At 40.9% G+C, this 8,499-nt stretch overlaps 1 long non-coding RNA gene across 1 annotated transcript; it reads right to left on the reverse strand.

Moving 5' to 3' along the window:
• Positions 1–1,136: 1,136 nt before the first annotated feature.
• LOC147601686 (uncharacterized) lies at positions 1,137–5,694 on the reverse strand. Its single transcript, XR_015257798.1, has 3 exons — positions 5,551–5,694; positions 2,607–2,687; positions 1,137–1,896 (listed from the first exon to the last, which is right to left on the reverse strand). It is a non-coding gene; the product is annotated as an uncharacterized LOC147601686 (long non-coding RNA).
• Between the last annotated feature and the right edge of the window lie 2,805 nt (positions 5,695–8,499).

Here is an 8,499-nt window from a genome sequence, read left to right on the forward strand (position 1 = left end):
ATGCACATACAGAAGGAAACATGAAATGGAAATGGAAATTTGCCCAGTTAGATTTGTTCTGTTCCACTGAAATGCTTTGTAGAGTGGAAGAATAAACAAACCACTGCTCTTAGAAGTCATGGTTCACCTGCTGACTCAAAAACTCATGTCTGTCAACCAGCGTGAGAGAGGCCAAGAGGCCTATCTGTTTGGGTTTCTCATTTGGTCCCAGACTAATTTATCTTGTCAGTTCCAAGATCTCTGTTCCTTTCTTGAGAGGATGAGAAAGGAAGTTTGGATTAGCCATGCCCTCCAATTACTTGGTTATTTTTAAGCAAGTGAACGAACAAGAACTGCAGTGCTAGCTCTTAGCATGGACCAGTTCAGATTGACTAGTTCAGCTGCTGAGTAACATCTTAAAGCTATTTTCATCCTAGCCCCTTCCTCAAACGGCAGTTCCTTCATCCCCTTCAGGATATATACTTTAATACTCCCAACCTGCTTCTTGCAAACAGCCTTTTCAAAAGAAACAAGCCAGTCTTGAGCAATTAAGACCTATAGATCTCCCTTCACTTCCTTCAAAGCCATTGTGGAGGTGCAGCTGAAACCCATTAAATTCAATTGAGCCCAAATGGCCCATAAGTCATATGGAAACTTCCTCTGGGCTTTTAACAAAGAGCTTTGCTTTAAATTCCAAATTACAAACAAATTCAGTCTGTTCAGCTTTCACATAAAACATAAAAACTAAAGAAAACATACAGAGGAAAAGTTGCATCAAATCACAGGGAGCATTATAGGAAAGTACAACCAGCTACTCTTGTTTTGAAGTTACATTCTTCAGTTAGAAATGTCATATTAAGTCCTGGCAATATTTTCTTTAGTCTGGACTGGAAGCATGCTTTATTCAGTGTATCACAAAGTAAAACTGGTGGGATTCACCACTTGATTCTCTGCTCTGACTTTTCCCCACAATGGCTACAAATTATATGTATTTACCCATATACACACAATATGATGTGTATATATAATGTGTGTATATGTATTATTATATTATATCATATATAGCTACCAGACTAATCTCAGGTTCATACATAATAAATAGATAATAAACATTTATATACTCTATATATTTAACATTAAGTATTGCTTTATTGTGGGTCAGGTTTTTATCAAGTTGACAAATTTATTAATGTGGTTTTATATTGGAACTCTCAATCTGGCTAAGATTTGGGATCAATATATGTACTGCAACATCGTAAGTCAGCTGAACACTGAAAAGATCTAGGCAGATACTGAACTTGAAAATTATACAGTAAAATTGTTCCATAATACATCTTTATTCAGACCCCCCATGGGATTGGCATGTTGTAAAACCTTAAAAAAAGCCTCTGCTTGAGGGTTAATTTTACCCTAAGGGTTCTGAGAATAACTGGAGGCCCAGATCTTTATGACTTCGCATCAATTAATGTTTTTTACATTCTTTTTAATAAGAACTTGATGAAAAATATCCTGCTCTACCTATTCTATTTGGCACCCAAGTAACAAGTCATTAGAAGTATCCGAATCATTTTTCTAAGTGCTGTGGAGTAATATTTTCTAAAGATAATGGTTCTGAGAGGCAGACACACACGTGTTCCTGAGGCACGTGAACCTGAAACAAAAAGTAGCAGGTGTCCTTTGTGGCTCATCAGGACCATGCCGAGCGCCGCTTCAAGACCTACGGGCTCAGCGGTTGATTCCTGTGCAGATTCAATGCATTTGCCATGGTGGGGCAACGTCCCTTGGATGCTGAGGGAGCAGGGCACCACTATCCATCGATGGACTTTGCCGCACCACTGTAGGTCCCTCAGGGTGCTGGGACGCTAGGCTATCGAAACACAGTGACCGAGGCACAGACGTTGCCTCCTCCTTGTGCCCCTGTGGGAAATGAAGCAAATCCTTTCAGTTGGCTTTGTATAAACCCATTGGCAAAGGCATAGTTTAGATTACAGCAATGAAACAAGCAGCTCTTTCTCCCATTCCTACTCCTCCTCCTCTCCCTCTCCCAACCCCTTCTCCCGACCATGTGCTCTTGTTGCTCCCTCTCTACCAGCCCAGAGCGGCTTCAACTCACTGAACAAGTAGAGGAGCAACTCAGCAAAAGCAAACACTTCAAGCGAGGCTTGTATAACAAGCAAGAAGGCTGACAGCACAAAGGAGATAGGACTGTGAAGCCAGGAGCAGGAAGAGAAGAAGCAAGACTGAATTATGGCAACAGGGAGCAATCTGCTTCATGGACCCACACCCTAGAATACATCAAGTTTGTTAAATTATCAAAAGGAAAGGACAGCTGAAATGTGTTAGCCTGTATCTAAGCCAAAAAAAAAAAAAAAAGAGATCAGTATAGTACATTAACAGCTTGACTCTCGCCCCCTCTCCTTTCTCAACATCTCCAGAAATTCATTGGTATTTAGACCTCACTCCTGGGACAGTGATAACAGAAACTATAGAACTTCTAAGACTGTGACTGAAGTCTGGGAATATTAAATAGACAACTAATTTCAAAACAATTAAGGAAGTAACATCTATTGGGAAAGTTTTAGGGGAGGAAAAAAAAAACCTAGAAGGAAAAAAGGATGCTGAAATACCTGTTTGGAAGAAGTATGTTCTCTGGTTTGTTTGTTTGTTTAATTGTCCTGAATTGCAGCTACCACAGGAACACCATAAATCTGAAAAAGTGAGGACGAGACATGTTGAATTTCAAGTAAGAGGGAGAAGGAAAGGGGAATCGTGCTCTCTCCTCTGATTCCCCACTGTCAGGCAACAGCAAATTAACACTGCCCGAGAAACCAAGCCTGCTGAAACCACTACTTCTGGTGGATAAAATTTATCCGAGGACAAATTCATTCTCATAGCTATAATACAGTTACCCTAAGCTTCATAGCCCTGCAAATGACAAGAATTAAAGTAATAATAAAAATCCCCCTAAAAACACAAGCCAGTGTTCTGGCCCTGCGGAAGGAAACAGTCCAGCATAATTCAGCTGATGGAATATAAGGGGAGAGATGAGGAATCTCGGGGTGAGTGTGCAGCGTTCAGCACACCGATGGCACCAAACTCAGCGATGCCTACGGAGCCAGCACATCCCTGCCTCAAGCCTGGCTCTGACCCAATTTGTCTTGGGCTGACCCAAATACAGGAAAACACTGTCACTGGTCACTGTCAGGATACTTTTGTTTACAAGCTAACTCATGAGTGCTTTTCAAAGCACTCTTCGTTTTTTTTTTTTTTCCTGAGCAAAAGCCATGACTTCTAATTTGAAAGGGGATTTAAAAGTGGTGATTCATGGGGATTTATGGACGCTTCCCAGCGAGTTTCAAAAGCCTGGACTTTCTTCCCACAACCCCCAGGAAATGCAGTTAAAAAGTCTTCCACAGGTTGTTACTTCAGTATATTCAGACCGGCAGGCAGTATGGGACAGTCACCCACCAGCCTCCATCCCAGCGCCTGCGAGGGGCAGGACTCCTACAGATGCTATCCAAGGTGGGCCCAAAACCAGGGGACTTGTGTGAAAACGTGGTGTGAAAACCATTTCCTAGAGTAGCCTCAACCAGTAGCATTCACTTTGACAGCAGTTACGTGTCATTTCCATTTCTGCATGTTGCTGATTTATAGAGTAACGGCATAGTACTGGAGGCCAGCGGAAGAAACGGAGAGGGCGGGCAGAGTGGATGGTCCCTTAAGGAAATGAACATCAGGAAATTTCTTAAGCCAAAAGCACACTGAGGACACCATTATATTTAACATAAGGACGATTTTGCCTTAATCCCGATTTAGCCACTGAGATTTTCAGCCCTGACTGGTTACAGCAAGTAATGCACTGGAAAGCCCTGGGTGAGGCTTTCTCCCTCACCTCCCTCGCACAGGACTGGCTTCCAAGAGCTCTTTAAATGTCAGTCCCTGAGCGACGGCTTTCATGCACCAGAGCCAGTTGCCTTGCACAATTTGAAAGGGAGACCTTCTGCATTTTGCTTTCCAGCTACTTTGACTCTTCTATTCACCCTGAAAGTTGCCTTCAGTGATAAAGCTAAAAAACCCCACCCTTGCTTGTTGTCCTGACAATATTTAATTCTGACAGAGCATTCAGTATATTTCATGAAATATGCAACCCTGTGACTAATGAGGTATTTGCACGTAAGGGCCATACACAGTAAATTGCAGGGCAATAAAAGTAAAGGAAAACCATGAACGGATCAGCCAGCTGTTAAAATGATGCAAAGTGTGTCTCATTAAATGTGCTGTGTTATATCCAGATGCTGACTAGAACTCAGCCCTGGGTCCCTCAGTAAAGCTTCACCTTAAAAAAAAACTATAGGTCTCCCTTTCTGTTATTACACGTTAGCTCCCTGCTTTTCAAATACTGATGACAAGTTCACCTCTGTACTGCCTCCCAGCTTTCCACTCATCATGTAAGGGGAGGGCTATTTTGATTTTATGTGCGTGATTGTGTCCGCTCCGGTGCTAAGCATCCTATCAGCATATGACCAAATAGCAAAGCTGACATTTTTGCCGTGATTATCCACGAAATGTGTTTCCTACCTCTGATTTACAAGAGCCCTGTTCATAAGAAATGATTAATAGCTCACTAGCGCTGCCAAAAAGCACATAAATCTAGACATCCTCTATGCTCCTGACATGCTGCTCATCTCGTAGATGCGTTCAGATCTCTCTCCCCCTCTCTCCCGCTTATCTGTGTCTGATCCCCAACAGGCACAGGCTCATGCTGATGAGGCAATACAGTTGCTGACTGGGACAATCTTGGGCTTATATTACTGATGGCACCCAATTAGATGTTGCAGAAAGCAGTGTCCTTCCTGGCTGGTACTCGACAAGCATGATTAAGTGTTAAACGCCTTCTAAATTAAGAGGCAACATCACCCATGTGTCTGCTACAACTTAGCAGGGTAAGAAACCAGCTCCATTGCCAAGTTTTCTCTCTTTGCAGTCAGTCTCCCAGGCTGTAGACTAATAGAGCCAAGAAGAAAGCAAGCTGCATACAAGCATACACCTGACTCAGCTGATGCTTAACTTATTCAACAAGGTTTCATACACTTGGCATTAAACATGCCTTTAAGTGCCCCACTCAGATGTGATAGATTTAAACAAGCACTGTCTGAAGCGAGGCCCATGATACCATTTTCCATCCTCTCAGCAACCCCCCCGCCTTGGTCTGATAAAAGCTATTTCACAGTTCTTGAGCATCCTTCTTCTGAAGATCCTAGAGTGTTTTGCAATTATTAAAGAACAGATCATACCATGCCTACCCATTTTGTTCCATAATTTCAATGGGGTTGCTAGCACAGCAAGACAGACACAAAAAAAAAAGTAGCTTGTTGTGGCTAGTATGTGAAGAGAATATCAATGTTGCAGTGCTTTCCCTACGTTTACCCACTATGACACAAGCCTTTAATTGTACAATCATGTTCTACTTTACAAATAATACAGGGTACAACACGCCTTTTCCTTGCTGACTTTGATACAGACGGGTTACAGCTTGCAACTCTTTTTCATTCCTGTGTTCACGATACTCACTGTAGTTACAATACGGTGCATTTTTCATTTAAGATACTACCATCAGACCTCAGAATCACACACAGCTCCCACTGACTTCTCTGGAAACCCCAGCTATTACCTCAGCTGTAATAAAAAAAAAATCAATATTATTATTAATAAAATAATAATAAAAGAGCACTGTTTTGTCTAGGAGTGTTTTGATAATATTTTTGGCACTCATGTTCTGCTCAGTTTTTTCCTTCTTAACTTCCTCATGATTAATTACTGGTCCAAGCTTACAAGCAACTATCGACTTTTGAGTGCACCCACCCAGAATTTTGCCTGATCAAGCATTTTCAGCAGAAGCTCCTGTTTGCAGCTAAGTTGAGGCTTTATTACTGCACATGCTACTTCTCAGGTAAATACCTGGAAAGAATTGTGCCAGCTTGAAGGGATACTTTGCCTAGTCAGACGCTCTTTAGCAGTGTAAATAATGCTCCACCACATACTTTGTCTTCAAGTCATCTGGTACTTTTGTGAAGTAACAGATAAGCTTTCTTTAAAGTGGTACTCAACTATTTATTTAAAGAATGAAGAGTGGCCTATATAATTTTCATTTCTGTGCCAAGGATAAGAAAGTTATTAGTGTTGCTCCTCTGGTGGCTGTATCAGAAATTCTTTCAGAAGCAGAACATTTCATTTCTGTTTCTTGCCATGACCTGATATCCAGATCTGTATCCTGCACAGCCATATGTGCAGCACTAGCCATGGGCAACATCCCTGAGAAAGAAGAAGCTGATGATATGAGCAGGTGTTCGGTGTGGTTGTATCTTGTGCAATGTTATTTGCAAAATGTATAATCACACAAAGTAGAAAAACGAAACAGTAACAGCCACTTTCATTGCTCAGCATGCCCAAGCCTCCCTGGCCGTTGAGTCATAAGCCCCAAAGGGCCTTGACTCTGCTTACTCCTAAGTCACACTCATAGCTTCTTACCTGACTTTTTTCTTCTGCTGCATTTGGAACCAGTCTCTCAGGCTGCACGGCCTAGTTGTGCTCAGCCTTTGCTTTGCTTGACTACTGCCTTCCTACAAGCAGCTAAAAACACATTTAAATATTCCTATCATTTAGCCTGAAGGAAAGCTGCTTAGCACATTTAATATCTTTACCCAGATCTGAGACTTTCTACAGATATAAGAACCATCTGACGGCAGCCACTAACACCTTCCTGTATATAAAAAAATACATTTCTAAAATAACAGCTACCTTCAAAGTAAATAGAGAATTCTTCCATAAAACAACACAATTTGTTGCCCCAAGTGCAAAAGGAGATGTTTTAAAAACGGCAAGTTACACATAATGAATGATATTTTTTCCCTCTCATTTCTGTCATGTGTGCAAAGCAGAGCAGTTAGGACGAGGTGTTAATTTTATCATCTTCCAAATGGCAGAATCAAGGCAAATGGAAACTGCGATGAAACACCTATCTACTGGGTATCTACCCACCTTTCGGCTTTCCAGATAATACCAAACCTTTACTTTCCTTCATGACCGTGCTGAATAACCTGGAATTGGATAGATCACACACAAAAAGACCCACCCCAAAAAACTTTCCATGTATTTTATACCAGTCCATATCTTTTCTCAGCCATTTAACTGGGAGAACAACACACCAACTTCTCTGACATAACAACCCTTTGTGGCGCACGTAGGAAACATTATCTATCGGTGTCGGCTGCACTATCTAATCAGAGATCTCCGGACAGCTCATCTTCACTCTTTCATAATTACGTGACTCTGAGCGTCAGCGATCCTCACTCAGCAGTTCCATGGGAACATTCTTGGTAGACATTGTTCATCATATTTCTTTTACTTTCATTCTTATTTCACTGCAGTATTCAGAAGAGTTTTCAGATACCCTTTTTTCCACAAGAGATGTTGCTTGTTGCTTTGGGCACTCATATTGAAAGAAGCGCAGGGAGGAATAAATGACATTTAGGGTATTCCATTACAGCTATAACCTGAAAGGTTGGAGGAAAACAGAGAGAAGTTTAAAATAACTTTCATTCCTCTTGTCCACAAAAACATACTGTCAAATTACTTATTTGTGTTCTGGCAGTAGATGAAAATTTACAAGGGTTCTTCTGCCTGTCTCCTTTTGTATAACAAAATGCTCTTACTCAAGGTTTGAGCTGTTTCAAGGATTGTTCAATGCTGGCTTATTCTATGGCTGACAAATGCATGATTTAACCAAGGAATGCCCAGAAGAAGTAAGTGTAGGAATCGACACTCATCTTGACCTTATACTCCTTCTGTACTTTCACAGACACAAATACAACTAGAATAACTCTCAGGAAAAAAAAAAAAAAAATATTCTCATGGATCATTTGCCCTAACTTTCCAAAGTTGGTTCCTATTTATTTATGAAAACAAGAACAAACCAGTATCTGAATTCAAATTACTGACATAGAAAACCTTGATACACTGAAGTTTCATATGGTACTGTGCGTGTTCTGGGTGCTGTTTTGGCCATTCTTAAAGCAAATGAGCAGTCTGCCTCCCCGAAGTTCATGATGCTACTTTGGCAGGTTAGAAACTAATGGACACCAGTACCCAGTAAGACTTGAAATGTAAGAAGCAACTTTCTCTACTTGCTACAGACTTGCTCATTTGTCAAGACCATGTGTTTAAACCTCAAACACTTAATGAGAGCAGTGTATACTCCCATCTGCTTGGCATATCTAAATGATACCAAATAAATCTTGACATGCTTTGGGAGAATTTTATCAGTAAATATTTTGCACACATCATCTTAACCCTTATGCAGCTTGACGGGAAAAAAAAAATAATCTGGGTAACATAAAAGTTTTTCCCTAAGCGGAGAGCCTTACGTGACCAAAGCTCTATTTTCTTTACTTAAACAAAACAAAACAAAGAAACAAATAAACTGAAAATCCAAACCTTGGGCTCTCTGAATAAATTAATCCT

The sequence above is a fragment of the Chlamydotis macqueenii genome, chromosome 2, assembly GCF_036417535.1.
Source record: "Chlamydotis macqueenii isolate bChlMac1 chromosome 2, bChlMac1.mat, whole genome shotgun sequence".
In the NCBI taxonomy this organism is placed as follows: Eukaryota; Metazoa; Chordata; class Aves; order Otidiformes; family Otididae; genus Chlamydotis; species Chlamydotis macqueenii.